At 31.3% G+C, this 18,624-nt stretch overlaps 1 pseudogene across 1 annotated transcript; it reads right to left on the bottom strand.

Moving 5' to 3' along the window:
• Positions 1-1,019: 1,019 nt before the first annotated feature.
• LOC145969246 (uncharacterized) lies at positions 1,020-18,414 on the bottom strand (annotated as a pseudogene). The gene is made up of 42 exons (XR_014437990.1): positions 18,330-18,414; positions 18,004-18,143; positions 17,708-17,907; positions 17,387-17,536; positions 17,036-17,309; positions 16,822-16,949; positions 16,419-16,727; positions 15,091-15,301; positions 14,889-15,019; positions 14,578-14,786; positions 14,246-14,385; positions 13,967-14,163; positions 13,128-13,280; positions 12,708-13,050; positions 12,494-12,621; positions 12,113-12,406; positions 11,696-11,820; positions 11,512-11,624; positions 11,313-11,443; positions 11,064-11,204; positions 9,971-9,995; positions 8,627-8,666; positions 8,301-8,440; positions 7,971-8,170; positions 6,701-7,196; positions 6,487-6,614; positions 6,085-6,390; positions 5,556-5,680; positions 5,360-5,472; positions 5,159-5,289; positions 4,843-5,051; positions 4,517-4,656; positions 4,225-4,421; positions 3,416-3,565; positions 3,020-3,338; positions 2,809-2,933; positions 2,444-2,716; positions 1,978-2,102; positions 1,771-1,889; positions 1,570-1,700; positions 1,329-1,461; positions 1,020-1,050 (listed from the first exon to the last, which is right to left on the bottom strand). The product of XR_014437990.1 is annotated as an uncharacterized LOC145969246 (transcript).
• Positions 18,415-18,624: the final 210 nt, after the last annotated feature.

Below are 18,624 nucleotides of genomic sequence, written 5' to 3'. Positions count from 1 at the left end.
CGTTGACTAATATGAGGATTTAATGTAATTGCAGCAAGAATATTGACACTATTATTTTCATTAGTGACAGGTTTAGGTTTATTGCGAATTTTTTTACACAATTCACCGTGCTCACGAAGCCGCTTTTCTAAATTATAAAATGTTACATGAGATTTTTCGATCCCATAACGTTCAAAAAACATCACTGCTGCACGCCGATAATTTTTTTGGCATTCACCTGACACTAATAACATATTCACTTCTGTATCAAAAATAGCCATAATCACAATGTTACTGCTTGAATAACAGCTCTAAACTGAAAACGTTTTCATGGATAATTGAGTCAAACTCAAGAATTGTAAATATTATTATTTTTGTTTTTTCACGAATAAGCAAAGAACTCAAGCGCGTATAATTCAACAACGCTATTTCCGAGCCCTTCAAGTAAGTACCTACAAGTCGAAACTTCAAACTGTTATATCTCATCATGGAAATATCTGACAAAAAAATGTTTCAGACAAAATTTACTTGTTTTTTCCTGTAGAATCTAAATGTATAACGTTTTATAGGGGGTTCCATTTAAAATTATAAAGTTACCCCCGCCCCCCCTTAAAGGGGAAGGGGGGGCCACTTCACGTTTATGTAGTTAGAAAGGCCCTTCAGATCCATGCAATTTAAGACCAAGAACATTAAAATCGATGGCATAGTTTTCGAGATATTGAGCTGTTAAGAGTTATGTGGGCCACCCTGTATATATACGAAATTACTCGGGAAAATCTCCCCTATAACATATTTAAAAATAAAGCAAATCGGTGAACAAATAAAGTAGAATCTTTATGTAAATGTTTCTCACATTTATTTGTTAATAACTTTTGAATGAAGAACGACAGCCGGCTAAAACCTTTAGAATGTTAATCAGGGATAACATTTTCATAACATACGTCAATAACACATTTGTGCGAAAGTGGGCCCTCTTTATGCATAATTACCTTATTTTTCCGTCCTTTATAATCTCGATGGATTTTAATATTCCTAGTGATTCTTCTACTTTTCACTTTTTGATAAAAAACACTAGTGAAAGAAAAAAAATTTTTTATGAGAAATAAAATTTCTTATTTCTTTTTATCAAATTTATTATTAAAGAATTGAATTAATTTTGTAAATACCTCAATTGATAAATAAAATTGGTAAATAAAATTATATATTGTATATTTATATTACGTAATATTACGTTAAACTATGGAATGGTAACTGAAACAAGGTTTAGTGGACATGTATAACTTCATTGATTCATGTTCATTCATACAAATAAAAAAACGATCTGCGATTTTGTGAAAAGAATCATATACCGAAAATATTTCCTTTAGCTGCTCTGCGCATAAAATTATCCTTTGTACTCGTGTCTAACTTAATAAACTCTTCCGATAGGACTACAGCTTTCATGTGACGCAGAGCAAACTGGTAGCAGAATTCCTCGAGCTCCTGTAATTCACATGTTATTTGATGATATATTGTATACACATAAATAAATACATTGCAATTAATAAATTCCAACATTAATAGTAATTAACTCCAAACTGTGACACTCACCTTAGCATTGTATTCGATCGCCTTATTGTAGAAGAAGGCTACATTTGACACAGTGATGACTTTTTTTATTTTCTGACTGCAATCTTTTATAAGATTGGTTTCACAATACATGTCAGCCAATTCCATAAGTTCTGTAATAAAGTGTCATTTCAGTTTCTGAATTGTAAGTTTGTGATAATTTACGTTTACAATTTCAATTACCTAATGCGTTTTTAGAAGGTAAATCGATTGTACCGGAATATAAATATTTCAAAAAGGCTTTATAAACGATATAAGAAAATTTATCTGATACGGTGTATACTGGTGATGAATCCGATGTACTGTTAAAAAGCAATATGTGGTATTATGTAATAATCAAAGTTGAAAAATTCTCAATGAAAATACCAGCCTCCTTTTCTAAATGTTTACCTTTGAATATTTTCAGCCCAATCATGTTGAAACATGTGTTTAAAACACTGACAACGAATTCTAAGGATAGCCTTGTGAACATAAATAGGTCGTCCTTCGACTCGTATGGTAAGATCACTCGTCAACTGAAGAACAAATTATTAAATAATAATATTAGATTAATATAAAAATTATCATAAAAATAGGTAATTTTTTACTTTTAATATTATAATTTAATATAGGATTGGATTGAGACCAGAAGTTTTAATCAAAACAATCATTAACGATTGCAATTTATTTTTTCTAGTATAAAAAAAAACTTTCCCTAATTCTTCTTTACAAAATCTACAAATCTCTTATAAAAATCTCTATTCTCTATAACAACCAAATTAAAATGTAAATATACCAAATTAAAATGTAAATATGTATCACAAATAGTTTTATGCTAAGATAAAAGGAATGCATAAAGAATTATAATGAAACATACCGGATCATCAAATATTGTTCTTAGAGACTCCAATATATTCAATACTTCTTCAACATACGTGAAATTATTCGTAAACACAATCAATGAATTGTGCATTCTTCTCCTGTGCGCAAACACGTCATGAATGTTCGAAAACTTGGTAGGAAACGGGATAGTAATTTCCTTGTTATAAAAGAAACCCCACACATAGATAATCCTATCATAGCCAACGGCAACGCTGAAGTCATCACAAGCAGCGATATCCAAAATCTTTCCCATCTCGGGGACGTTCACCTGTCGATCATATCTTTTCTCATTATTCTGTTCATCATTCCACTCATCATAGCAATTATTAAAAAGTTTTTTATTAATAATTCATGAGTTACCACGGTCGGAGCGGAGATCCCGTTTTTATTTACTCCCACTTGTCCACAACTGTTATCGCCCCAGGCATAGACTTCTCCTTTATTTGTGAGCGCCAACACATGAGTGTATCCGCAGACTACCTTAACTAAAACGTCAATCTCCCATGAAGATATTCGATAATGTAACATTCTTAGAGACGAAATGTCACACATAAATTTAAAAAAAATTTACCTATTTTATCCGAGATTGTGATAATTTCGCGTGGATACTTGTAATATTTTTGCTGCCGGACGATTGAAATCTGGCCGCCCGTGTTATCGCCCCAACCGTATATTGTATTTTCGTCAGTTACAACTATGTTGAAAGTTAAACCACACACGATAAGGACAACTTTCTTTTTCTCCAGTTCATGTTTCATCTGCCACGGTACACTAAAGTGAGCTGTGTTTTCGTTACCAATCTGACTATCATTTTCTTCCCAATCACTTTCTTCCGAATCACTTTCTTTCGAATAATTTTCTTCCCAATTCTCTTTTCCCCATTCATACACCTAAATAACAAACAATTGTTTAGTTTATGAGAATGATTATTATCGTTATCATTGTGATAGTTTAGTCTTTTATTTACCTTTCCATCGCTAGTCAGAGCGAGATCATGATCCCGTCCGCATCCGATGTCCACGATGCGCTTGTCGCTTAAGTCGGCGACTCGTATAAACGTGAATACAGAAAACTTATCATTGGAATAGATGTCACTCGCGATTTTGCTAAAATAAACCTTTCAAAAGTAGCATAGCTGTAATATATTTTTTAACTGATTTACTGAATCACATTTAGAATATTTAAGTATGAAAGCATTACTTGAAAAAACTTGACATAAAATTCAGTTTGACATTATTTCATCCTAAGTACTTTTCAACATGATAAATTTATATAAATTAATTGGTCATGTTCGTACATGTAAAAGAATTTAAATTCTTTTCTCACATTTTTAAAATATTACGAAACTAAGTGTGTGTATATGTAATGCTTTCATTTTTACAACCAGATTGAATGTAAAAAATTAAAAATTAGGTGCTGCAATGTCTGCTTTTCTATATCCATTAGAGATATTTTCAAAATTAATTTCGTAATTTTTCTTATTAAGAAAATAAAAATTACATCATTACAATCTTTCACATATTAATATTAAAAATATTTGCATGTTGAAAAAAATGTTATGGCTAAGTATTTGTTCTTCTAATCAAAGCAATTTATTTATTTAATATATATTCTTAATTATAATTTATCTACTTATATTTTATTATGATTTCACACACATGTCTATATGTAATAATTTTCCTTTTCACTTGTACCGTAAGAAAAGGGTTCATTTTAGGGATGATATAAAACCTAATATCAATTTTATTTATTCAAGGAATATGAATGCTGACATACCTCTCCCTCTTCTGTAAGTGCCAGGATAAAATTATATCTGTGTGCAAAGGTCTTTATGTTTTTTCCACACAATTCTTTTATTTGTTTCAAAGAGAGAGCAGTATGTGTGTCACCAGTCTTTAAATAATTCTCTTTATAATCTAAGCTATAGACATTCTTGTCCTTTGTCACAATTATAGCTCTAGTACCATAGAAATCTTCAAAATATTATAATATATAATATATATAAAAATATATAAGTAAGAATATTAAATAGCAAAAGGACAATATAATGAAAAATGGTCAATTTTACCATATAGCATAACCATGTGAATTTTTGGGATAAATTCCGACTTTAGCAGATGAAAGAACGGCCAATTTTTAAGATCCATTGACGTTATCTTCTCCGCTAGAATGCATTGCAAGATTCTCTTCTTACATTTTTGCATCTCACTACAAATAATTGGTTTAAGTTTAGTTACCTGCTCATTCACATTATTTTGAATTAATTGTATTTTATGTCACCGTACGGTTCTTGTCTTTACCAATTATCTTACCATCTGCGATTATTTCAACATTATTATCGCCCAGCAGCGACTTGTATAGAAAGAAAGAGAAACACAAGACCGCCGAACTTACTTTCTTTTAGTTGTTGTTTCTGAATTTCTCTTCTCTACATTTTTATTCGAGGAATAGAGTGTCGACGGCATGATAGTAACGTCATTTTCTATCGCTGCTCTGTGTGTACACTTAGCCTGAGTACTCATATCTAATTTATTATAATCTTCTGATAATGTCTCAGCCGTCATGTGACGCAAAGCAAACTGGAAGCAGAACTCCTCGAGTTCCTAAAATTCACATGATATTCAACGATATATTGTACACATGAATAAATACATTGCAATTAATGAAATTCCAACATTAATAGCGATTAAATCTGAATTGTAATACTTACCTTAGCATTGTATTCGATCGCTTTATTGTAGAAGAATGCTACATTTGACACAGTGATGGTTTGCTTTATTATCCGACTGCAATCTTTTTTAAGATTGGTTTCACAATACATGTCGGCCAATTCCATAAGTTCTGTAATAAAGTGTCATTTCAGCTTCTGAATTGTAAGTTTGTGATAATTTACGTTTACTGTTTCAATTACCTATTGCGTTCTCCGACGGTACATCGATTATGCCGGAATATAAATATTTCAAAAAGTCTTTATAAACGACGTAAGAAAATTTCTCTGATACCTTGTACACTGAATCTGATATGCTGTCCAAAAACAATGTTTGTCATTACGTAACCAAAATTGAGAAATTCTGAATTTAGAGTACCAGTTTTCTTTCAAAGTTTACCTTTGAATATTTTCAATCCAATCATGTTGAAACATGTTTTTGAAATACTGACAACGAATCTTAAGGATAGCCTTGTGAACATAAATAGGTCGTCCTTCGACTTGTATGGTAAGATCGCTCGTCAACTAAAGGACAAAATTTATTGAATAATTTAATAATATTAGATTAATATAAAAATTATCATAAAAAATACATAACTTTTTACTTTTCACTTTTCATTCAATATGTAATACTTAATTATCAATATACACACACACACACACACACACACACACACTTATATTTCAATATATGACTGGAATGAGACCTGAAGTCCTAATCAAAGCAATCATTAACGATTGCAATTTATTTTTTTCTATATAGAAAAGAATTTTCCAATTCTTCCTTACAAAATTCTACAAATCTCTTACAAATCCCTATATTTTTTATACCAACCAACCAAGCTAATATAAAAATATGTATTATATATACTTAATTTTACTATATATAATGCAAGAAAGTACATACAAAACAATAATATGAAACATACCGGATCATCAAATGCTGCTTCTAAGGATTCAAATATATGTAACACTTCTTCAGTATACTTGTAATTGTAATTATTCGTAATTCGCATAGTGTGTAAAGAATCATGCATAATCAACGGCTTCAGGCGTCTCCACATACTGTGCAAAAACACATCAAAAATTCTTGAAAATTTCGTGGGACAAGGTTGGGTAATCTTTTGCCAGAAGTACCAACCCCATACATAGATGGTCCTATCATAGCCGACGGCAACGCTCATCAGACCATAGGCATCAACATTCAAAACCTTCCCCATTTGAGGCACGTTCACCTGTTGATTGTATCATTTTTTATTGTATCATTTCTCGTTCCACTCAACGCATGGCGACTATATTAAGAAGTTTTTTAATTTTCATTCATGAATTACCACGATCATATCGGAGGATTTCAAGTTGTTATTTACTCCCACTTGGCCCTCATTGTTACTGCCCCAGGCATAGATCTCTCCTTTATTTGTGAGCGCCAACGTATGCGCCTTTCCGCAGACCACCTTAACTAAAACATCAATCTCTCATGAAGATGATCGATACTGTAATATTCTTAGAGACCAAATCTCAGACATAAATTTTTAAAAAATTTACCTATCTTATCCGAGAATGTGGTAATTTCGCGTGGATATTTGTAATATTTTTGCGTCCGGTCGAATGATATCTGTCCCTCATCGTTTTGGCCCCAACCGTATAGTTTGTTTTCGTCAGTTATAACCATATTGAATTTATGACCACACGCGATATAAACAACATTCTTCTTCTCCAATCCATGTTTTATTTGTCTCACACTACCATCAAAAGTAGCTATGTTTTCATTAGTATTCGGTATATAAATATTGTCTTCCCAAGCATACACCTAAATTACAAACAATTGTTTAGCTTAGAGAGAATGATTATTATCGTTATCATTGTGATAGTTTAATCTTTTGCTTACCTTTCCATCGCTAGTCAAGGCGAGAAAATGATAACTGCCGCATGCAATGTTCACGATACGCTTGTCGTTTAAGCCGGCAATTCGAGTAAACCTGGGTACGTCGGGTTGCTCATGATACGAACCGCGGCTTTTCTTGAACTCCCAGAAATAAACCTTTTAAAAATAACATAGTTGTAAAATGTACCTCTTGATTTCGTTCTTTTAATTTCTAATTTTATATTTCTAATTTTAAACATTTAAGGATGAAAGCACTGCTAGAAAAGAAAAGATTAATGATGAAGTTTTATATTATTCCATTGTCAAGTGCTTTTCAGTTTGATAAATTTTACAAACTTATTGGCCATTAGGATATTCCAAAAAAATTGTACGTTTCCTCATGTTTTTACAATATTATGAAAATTAATTAAGTTACAATTGTATGTATGTGTGTGTATGTATATTGTTTTAATTTTTACGAAACCATATTTAATGTATAAAGAATTAAAAATGTTCTGCAATCTCTGTTTTTCCTTGTTCAGCAGATATTTTCAAAATTTTTTCATTTCTTCTTATTAAAAAAATAAAAATTACAACATTACAATCTTTCACATACCATAGTATTAATTTTAAAAATATTTATATATGTTGAAATAAGTATTGTATTATGGCCAAATATCTATACTTCTAATCAAAGCAATTTATTTATTTAATATAAATTTTAGTTAATTTATGTACTTATTATTATATAGTATATTTTATTATTTCACACACGTGTATATATATAAATTTGCATTTTCATTTGTTTGCTAAGAAACGTTCACAATTCGGAAGGCTATAAAACCTCATTCTACATTAATCTTATCGTTCAAGCCATTTAAAATTTATTTAATCCCAGAAACTCAAATATGCATCAAGGCACATTCAAAGAATATAAACTCTTTGATATACCTCTCCCTCCTCTGTAAGTGCCAGGACGAGATTCCAGCTGTGAGCAAAGATCTGAATGTTTTTTCCACACAATTCTTTTATCTTTTTTGTATAGGAAGCATTATGTACGTCACCAGTCTTTGAATGATGATCTTTATTATAGCCTAAATTGTAAACATTCTTGTACTTCGTCACTATTATAGCTCCACTATGACCGTTATCTATTTTAATGCAATGGCATAAGTAATGACCATATTACATCTATTAAACTCATTTTCAAAATATTATGGTGTAAGTAACACAATATTACATAGCAAGAAAAGACAATGAATGAAAAAAAATAAATTTTACCATACAACACAACCATGTGAATTTGTTGGATAAATTCCGTCTCTAGGAAATGAAAGAATGGCCAATATTTAAGATCCATTGGAATTATTTTTTCCGCTAGAATGCACTGCAAGATTCTCTTCTCATATTTCTGCATCTCTCTATAAATGATTTATAACTTTCAGTTTAGTTGCTTATTTACTTTGATTGGAATTAATTATACTTTATTTTATCGGACGCTTTTTGTTTTTTCCTATTATCTCACCGGCATCTGCGATTATTTCGACATCGCTATCGCCGAGCAATAACTTGTATGAAAAGGAAGAGAAAAGCAAAGCTATACTTACTCTTTTTCGTTAGTTATTTCAGAATTTCTATTCTCTATATCTTTCGGGGAACAGAATTTTTTCGACATGATAGAAACGCGACTTTGTGTCGGCGGAAATTGGAAAATGCCTTTTCTTCTTCTTAATCTCTAAAACAAAACACATTCGAAATGCACTTATTACTTTCTTCGCCGAAAGATCAAATCGAAACGCACTCAAACAATAATAAAAATAATTGAAAATGAATGAAGAACTAATCTTCCGCACCACGTGTTCTTTACAGTTCCTCCCTTGTCGAATGTTGCAACTTTAGTGAGTCGACGATGCAACCACGTGGTGCGAACGTCCCGTTTGACCACATTGCGATTGACTATAGCCAATTATATCGGCCTGTGCTTAGGATAGCAACTATTGACCAATCAGAAAGACCTATTTTGAATTATCCAATTGACGACGGGGTCAATCAGGTGCCATCCCCACGTGGTACAAATAATGCTATTCTTCTTTATCTGCAAGAGTGGAAGGGGATGTACAAAAACTTATAATTGATGAGTTTCGCTTACTTCTTCGTAAAGATTAAGAATTTCGCCCGAGTGAATATTTTTATACGAATAACAAATAAAAATACGCGAACATGTAAAAATATATATGCAGGAATCAACAGAGAGATATTCCAACTTGAGAAACGTGCGTATTTCGCATGTGATTTGTTGCCACATTAAACTGAAAAAATATATGTAATATATATGTATATGTTACTGTTAATATTTATATATGAATTAAATCCTCTAATTTATTTTCTTAATTGCATATATAAATTGACAGAGATTTAAATATATAAAGCTTATAACCAAGATGATAGTATCCAAGTTTTATCACGGTTATTTACAATTTATTTACAACCTATACAATTTTGCCTACACGTAAAATTTTCTTTGTCGCCATCCGTTTAAATGAATTACTTTAAATGAAAAATATGCTAACTAGGGCGGCACTGACAAGAACTGGAATGAATCTGTAATTTCTTCTTTCCATTACAACTAATCAAATCCTTAATTACATATTGTATGTATAAGTTCTATATATTATAATAAAATTATCTATACTGTAAATTATATTCCTATTGAAATTTTTAATATTATTTTTCCCTGTCATTTATAATCTCGATTTTAATATTTTTGTGATTCTTCTCCTTTTCACTCTTTGATAAGAACTCTTTGATATAAAAAGACACTAGTGAGAGAAATAAGATTTTTTATTTCGTTTTATCAAATTTAATATTTAAGAATTGAATCAATTTTGTAAATACTTTAATTGATAAATAAAATTATATAAAATTATATATTGTATATTTATATTACGTACTATTATGTTAACTATGAAATGGTAACTGGAACAAGGTTTACTTTATTCGATATGTATAGCTTCATTGATGCTTGTATAGAATAAAAAAACGATCTGGGATTTAGTTCGAAACTTATGTCAAAAGAATCATATTCCGAAAGTATTTCCTTTACCAAGTAAGCAAAATGCGCGCAATTTGCCAGCAGATTGGCGACAGATTTTCACAAAAGTTGCTAGCAGATTGACATTTGTTAAGCTCACGATTTGCTAGCAAAACCTGCTCACACAATCTGACAGCGGATTGTCAGCAAAGACCGAGCAGGATCTGCTAACATGACTTGACGTCAAATTGTCGGCAGAAACCGAGCAGGATCTGCGCGCGCGTAATCTGACAGCAGATTGGCAGCAGATTCTGAGCATTATCTGCAGCTTCTAGTCATTCATATAAATATGTAATATAAATGCAACAAAATTGATTATTATGCTAAAGAAGACTATTATTGATTGATTACAATTTTCTTTTAATATAACATATAATATGTAATATATTATATGTTATATCGTTATATAGTTATATTTCTCATAGTGAAGGACTAGTTCAATTTAATTAAATAAATAATAAAGTAAATGGTGAAAATAATTAAATTTAACTTATAAAACTTGATATATAATTTATTTAGAATTAAATTCTTCCTTTATACTTCAAATAGGTAGTAAATGAATAATTATCCATTTATTCTATTTATTCCAATCAGTTTAATATTCTGAATCTCATCTGCTTGTATTAGATATCAGAAATTGAAGTGATAGAAATAATTTTTTGATCCATTTTTGATCTATTTATGATCTTTTATTAATAATTGCGACTTTATATATACTTCTGACAGAAATTTTTTTTTGCGGGATAGTACATTACATAGCGGTAAGCGAAGGAACTATCGAATCAAATGCAGATTGTTGCCAATTTGTTATCAGATCACGCATGCAAACCCTGTTTCACATCTGCCGTCAATCTGCAGTCAACTTAATTGGTAATAACAGCTTCAGTAACAAATTTGTAACCTTTTTGCTAACATTAGTTGATAGGAGACACTTGGCATGATTTACTTTCTACAGATTTTGTTGTAGAACTCTGGGTAGCTGCTCTGCGCATAAAATTATCCTTTGTACTCGTGTCTAACTTAATATACTCTTCCGATAGTACTACAGCTTTCATGTGACGCAGAGCAAACTGGAAGCAGAATTCCTTGAGTTCCTGTAATTCCCATGTTATTCGATGATATATCGTACACACATAAATAAATACATTGCAATTTATAAATTCCAACATTAATAGTAATTAACTCCAAACTGTGATTCTTACCTTCGCATTACATTCGATCGCCTTATTATAGAAAAAGGCTACATTTGACACAGTAATGACTTTCTTTATTTTCTGACTGCAATCTTTTACAAGATTGGTTTCACAATACATGTCGGCCAATTCCATAAGGTCTGTAAGAAAGTGTCGTTTCAGTTTCTGAATTGTAAATTTGTGATAATTTACGTTTAGATTCAATTACCTAATACGTTCTCCGAAGGTAAATCGATTATGCCGGTGTATAAATATTTCAAGAAGGCTTTATAAACGACGTAAGAAAATTTATCCGATACGGTGTACACTGAATCCGATATGCTGTCAGAAAACATTGTTTGTCATTATGTAACCAAAGTTGAGATATTCTAAATAATTTTTTCTAAGTTTACCTTTGAATATTTTCAGTCCAATCATGTTGAAACATGTTTTTGAAATACTGACAACGAATCTTAAGAATAGCCTTGTGAACATAGATAGGTCGTCCTTCGACTCGTATGGTAAGATCATTCGTCAACTAAAGAACAAATTATTAAATAATAATATTAGATTAATATTTTTTACTTTTAATATTATAATTCAATATAGGACTGGATTGACACCAGAAGTTTTTATTAAAACAATCATTAACGATTGCAAATTATTTTTTCTAGTAGAAAAAAAATTCTAATTCCTTCTTATAAAATCTATAAATCTCTTATAAATCTCTATTCTTTCATATCAACCACATTAAAATGAAAATATGTATTACATATAGCTTCATGCTACATAATAAAAAAATGATAATACATAATAATAATGAAACATACCGGATCATCAAATATTTCTCCGAGGGATTCCAATATATTCAATACTTCTTCAACATATTTGAAATTATTCGTTATCAATGGCTTGTGCATGCCTCTCCACAGGCTGTACGCAAACACGTCATGAATATTCGAAAACACGTCATGAATATTCGAAAACTTGGTAGGAAATGGGATAGTAATTATTTTGTAATAAAAGTGACCCCACACAAAGATAATCTTATCATAGCTGACAGCAACGCTCATGTCATTATAAGCAGCGATATCCAAAACCTTTCCCATCTCGGGGACATTCACCTGTCGATCATACCTTTCCTTATTATTCCTCGTTCCACTCATCATAGCAATTATTAGAAAATTTTTTATCAATAATCCATGAGTTACCACTGTCGGACCGGAGGGTTTCCTGTTGCTATTTACACCTACTTGTCCACGACTGTTATTGCCCCAGGCATAGACTTCTCCTTTATTTGTGAGCGCCAACGTATGCGCGTCTCCGCAGACCACCTTAACTAAAACGTCATTCTCTCATGAAGATGTTCGATACTGTAACATTCTTAGAGATGAAATCTCAGAAATAAATTTTAAAAAAATTTACCTATTTTATCCGAGAATGTGGTAATTTTGCGTGGGTATACGTAATGTTTTTGCGAATGGACGATTGAAATCTGGCCGACCCCGTTATTACCCCAACCGTATAGTTTGTTTTCGTCAGTAACAACTATGTTGAAATTTAAACCACAGGCGATATGGACAACTTTCTTCTTCTCCAATTCATGTTTTACCTGCTTCGGCACACTAATATGAACTGTGTTTTCGTTACCAACCTGGTTATCATTTTCTTCCCAATCACTTTCTTCCGAATCATCTTTTTCCCAATCAATCCATTCACTTTCTCCCGAATCAATTTTTTCCCAATTCTTTTTTCCCCAAGCATACACCTAAATAACAAACAATTGTTCAATATATGAGAATGATTATTATCGTTATCATTGTGATAGTTTAATCTTTTACTTACCTTTCCATCGCTAGTCAGAACAAGACCATGATACCGTCCGCATCCGATGTCCACGATACGCTGGTCGCTTAAGTCGGCGACTCGAATAAACGTGGATACGTAAGAAATCTCACGACTAAAAATGGTCTTTTCCGCGATTTCGCAGAAATAAACCTTTTAAAAATAGCATAGCTGTTATACATTTTTTGATCTGATTTTCTGAATCACATTTAGAATATTTAAGTATGAAAACTCTTGCAAACACTTGACAAAAATTTCATGATAAAGTTTGATATTATTTCATCCTAAGTACTTTTCAACATGATAAATTTATATAAATTCATTGGCCATGTTGATACATGTAAAAGAATTTAAAGTTTTCTCGCATTTTTAAAATATTAGAAACTAAATGTGTGTGTGTGTGTGTGTGTATGTATTGCTTTAATTTTTACAACAATATTGAATGTAAAGAATTAAAAATTAGGTGCTGCAATATCTGCTTTTCTATGTCCATTAGAGATATTTTTAAAATTATTTTCGTAATTCTTATCTTATTAAGAAAATAAAAATTACATCATTACAATCTTTCACATATTAATTTTAAAAATATTTGCATATTGAAATAAATATTATGGCCAAATAACTGTTCTTCTAATCAAAGCAATTTATAATATATACTTAATATATATTCTTAATTATAATTTATCTACTTATATCTTATTATGATTTCACACACATGTGTATATGTAATAATTTTCATTTTTACTTGTTCCCGTAGAAAAGTTCACGCTTTAGGGATGATATAAAACCACCTAATATCAATTTTATTCATTCAAGAAATATATAAAGCTCTGATATACCTCTCCCTCTTCTGTAAATGCCTGGATAAAGCTATCGCTGTGTGCAAAAGACTTTATGTTTTTTCCACACAATTCTTTTATTTCTCTTAAATAGAGAGCAGTGTGTAGGTCATCAGTCTTTAAATGCTCCTCTTTATAATCTAAGCTGTAGACATTCTTGTCTTTCGTCGCAATTATAGCTTCATTATAACAGTTATCTATTTTCACGGCATAAGGAATAATAGCACATAATGAAAAAGACAATACAATGAAAAGAAAAAAGGAACAGATAAATCTTACTATAAACCATAACCATGTGAATTTGTGCAATAAATTCCGGTTTTAGCACATGAAAGAACGGCCAATGTTTAAGATCCATTGGAATTATCTTTTCCGCTAGAATGCATTGCAAGATTCTCTTTTTATATTTTTGCATCTCACTACAAATAATTTGATAAGTTTTAAGTTTAGTTAACTCATTCACTTTGATTTGAATTAATTGTATTCATGTCATCGCACGGTTCTTATTTTCATCTATTATCTAGCCGACATCTGCGATTATTTCGACATCGCTATCGCCCAGCAGCGATAAAAATATAAAAAGGAAGAGGAAACAAGACCGTCGAACTTACTCTTTTTTAGTTGTTGTTTTTAAATTTCTCTTCTCCACATATTTATTCGAAGAATAGAATGTCGACGACGTGATAGTAACATTATTTTGTATCGCTGATCTGTGTATAAACTTAGCCTCAGTACTCATATCTAATTCAATATAATCTTTCGATAATGTGTTAGCTATCATGTGACGCAGAGCAAACTGCAAGCAGAACTCCTCGAGTTCCTAAAATTCACATGATATTCAACGATATATCGTACACATGAATAAATACATTGCAATTAATGAATTCCAACATTAATAGCGATTTTGAATTGTAGTACTTACTTCAGCATTGTACTCGATCGCTTTACTGTAGAAGAATGCTACATTTGACACAGTAATGGTTTGCTTCAGTATCTGACTGCAATCTTTTTTAAGATTAGTTTCACAATACAACTCGGCCAATTCCATAAGCTCTGTAATGAAGTGTCGCTTCAGTTTCTGAATTATAATTTATGATAGCTCTAATGTTTACAACTCCAATTACCTAATGCGTTGTCCAAAGATAAATCGATTGTGCCGGTATACAAGTATTTCAAGAAAGCTTTATAAACGATATAAGAAAATTTATCCGATATGATGTATACTGGTGACGAATCCGACATACTGTCGAAAAAATACTGGCAACGAATATTAAGAATAGCCTTGTGAACGTAAATAGGTTGTCCTTCGACTTGTATGGTAAAATCGCTCGTCAACTGAAGGACAAAAATTATTGAATAATTTAATAAGATTACATTAAATTATTTCCAATTATTTCTTACAAAAATCTACAAATCTCTATATTCTTTTATACCAATCAACCAATCTAAAACCTATGTAAATATGTTTTATATATATTTAATTTTAGTATATATATGTATATATATGTATATATATATATATATATATATATATATATATATAAACTTAAATTTAAAGGCCATAAGAGCTAAACGCGGATGATAGTGCGTAAGTTCAACGAGAAAATAAGTTTTTCGTTGAAACTTATTTGTGTGCACAGGGCACAAATTTTCTTGGTACGATACCAAGCAAATTTAAATAATTCTCAATTCGAAAATTTATTTAATTATTATCCCTACAACATTTTCTCGCCTACAACATTACAGGGGGGAAAGAGGGATAATAATTAAATAAATTCTCGAATTGAGAATTATTTAAATTTGCTTGGTATCGTACCAAGAAAATTTGTGCCCTGTGCACACAAATAAGTTTCAACGAAAAACTTATTTTCTCGTTGAACTTACGCACTATCATCCGCGTTTAGCTCTTATGGCCTTTAAATTTAAGTTTATGTTTTATACACAGAGCCTAATTTCTTATATAGTTATTTAAAATTCACGCCTGCGGAAGATGGCGTTATTCTTCAATTTAATATATAATTGTAGGCGACCGAGAAGTATCGAGTTGAAGGGTCTGAATAGCTCAGTGGTAAGAGCAGTCGCCCGGCAAGCGAAAGACTCGGGTTCGATTCCCGATTCAGCGACTTTCGGCCCGATATTTTTCTCGCCTACAACATTACAGGGGGGAAAGAGGGATAATAATTAAATAAATTCTCGAATTGAGAATTATTTAAATTTGCTTGGTATCGTACCAAGAAAATTTGTGCCCTGTGCACACAAATAAGTTTCAACGAAAAACTTATTTTCTCGTTGAACTTACGCACTATCATCCGCGTTTAGCTCTTATGGCCTTTAAATTTAAGTTTATGTTTTATACACAGAGCCTAATTTCTTATATAGTTATTTATATATATATATATATATATATATGTAATGCAAGAAAGTACATACAGAACAATAATATGAAACATACCGGATCATCAAATGCTGCTTCTAGGGATTCTAATATATTTAATACTTCTTCAGTATACTTGTAATTGTAATTATTCGTAATTCGCACAATGTGTACAGAATCATGCACAATCAATGGCTTGTGCATGCATCTCCAGAAACTGTGCGCAAACACGTCAAAAACCCTCGAAAACTTCGTGCGAAAAGGTTGGGTAATATCTTGACCGAAGTAGTAACCCCATACATAGATAGTCCTATCATAGCCGACGGCAACGCTCATATTATCATAGGCGTCAACATTCAAAACCTTTCCCATTTGAGGCACGTTCACCTGTTGATTGTATCATTCTTTATTGTATTATTTCTCATTCCACTCAGCGCATAGCGATTATTAAAAAGTTTTTTAATTTTCATTCATGAATTACCATGATCGGATCGGAGGATTTCAAATTGTTATTTACTCCCACTTGTCCACGACTGTTATTGCCCCAGGCATAGACTTCTCCTTTATTTGTGAGCGCCAACGTATGCGCGTCTCCGCAGACCACCTTAACTAAAACGTCATTCTCTCATGAAGATGTTCGATACTGTAACATTCTTAGAGATGAAATCTCAGAAATAAATTTTAAAAAAATTTACCTATTTTATCCGAGAATGTGGTAATTTCGCGTGGGTATACGTATTGTTCTTGCGAGTGTATGTTTGAAATCTGCCCCTCCTTGTTCCTGCCCCAACCATATAGTTTATTTTCGTCAGTTATAACCATATTAAATTTTTTACCACACGCGATATGAACAACATTCTTCTTCTCCAATCCATGTTTTACTTGTCTCACACTACCATCAAAAATAGGAGCGTTTTTAATTATTTGTATATCATCCTGCATATAATTATTTTCTTCCCAAGCATACACCTAAATTACAAACAATTGTTTAACTTATGAGAATGATTCTTATCGTTATCATTGTGATAATTTAATATTTTGCTTACCTCTCCATCGCTGGTCAAAACGAGAAAATGATATTTGTTGCATGCAATGTCCACGATACGTTTCTTGCTAAAGCCGGAAAGTCGAATAGGTGTGGACTTGATAGGCCATCTCTCAGTGAATTTTTGTTTACCGAATTTCCAGAGGTAAACCTTTAAAAAAAAGTATATAGTTGTAATACATTTTATGATTCTTTGAATTTCATTTTACATTTAGAATGTTACATTTAAGTATGAAAGTACTACTAAAAAAACTTAACAGAAGATTAATAATGAAGTTTGATATTATTTCTCCCTTTAAAGAATATGAACTCTTTGATATACCTCTCCCTCTGCTGTAAGTGCCAGGACGAAACTCCAGTTGCAAGCAAAAGTCTTTATGTTTTTTCCACACAATTCTTCTATCTTTTTTAAATCGTGAGCAATATGTATGTCACTAGTCTTTGAATGATCACCTCCAAAATAATATAAGCTGTAAACATTCTTGTCCTTCGTCACAATTATAACTTGTCTATCACAATTACCTTCAAAATATTATAATATATAATATATATAAATATATATAAGTAACAATATTACATAGTCAAAAATGCAATATGATAAAAAATGATAAATTTTACCATTTAGCAAAATCATGTGAATTTGTGAGATAAATTCCGGCATTAGCACATGAAAGAACGGCCAATGTTTAAGATCCATTGGAATTATCTTTTCCGCTAGAAGGCATTGCAAGATTCTCTTCTCATATTTCCGCATCTCTCTATAAATAGTTGATAACTTTCAGTTTAGTTGCTTATTCACTTTAATTTGAATTAATTATACTTCATGTCATCGGACGTTTTTTGTTTTTTCCTATTATCTTGCCGACATCTGCGATTATTTCGACATCGTTATTGCCCGGCAATAACTATTATGAAAAGGAAGAGAAAAGCAAAGCTATACTAACTCTTTTTCGTTAGTTGTTTCTGAATTTCTCTTCTCTATATCTTCCGAGGAACAGAATTTTTTCGATGAAATCGACATGATAGAAACGCGACTTTGTGTCGGCAAAAGTTGAAAATGCTTTTTCTTCTTCTTATTCTCTCAAACAGGACACATTCGAAATGCACTTATTACTTTCTTCGCCGAAAGATCAAGTTGAAACGCACTCATACGATAATAAAAATAATTGAATATGGATTAAAAATTACTCCTCTTCACAGTTCCTCTCTTGTCGAATGCATTTTAGGGAGATCACGATG

Source organism: Camponotus vicinus, unplaced genomic scaffold (assembly GCF_025532165.1).
Source record: "Camponotus vicinus isolate PSW18456_S1 unplaced genomic scaffold, iyCamVici1.0 SCAF_3, whole genome shotgun sequence".
Classification (NCBI taxonomy): Eukaryota; Metazoa; Arthropoda; class Insecta; order Hymenoptera; family Formicidae; genus Camponotus; species Camponotus vicinus.
This window is presented reverse-complemented; position numbering and strand designations above follow the sequence as displayed.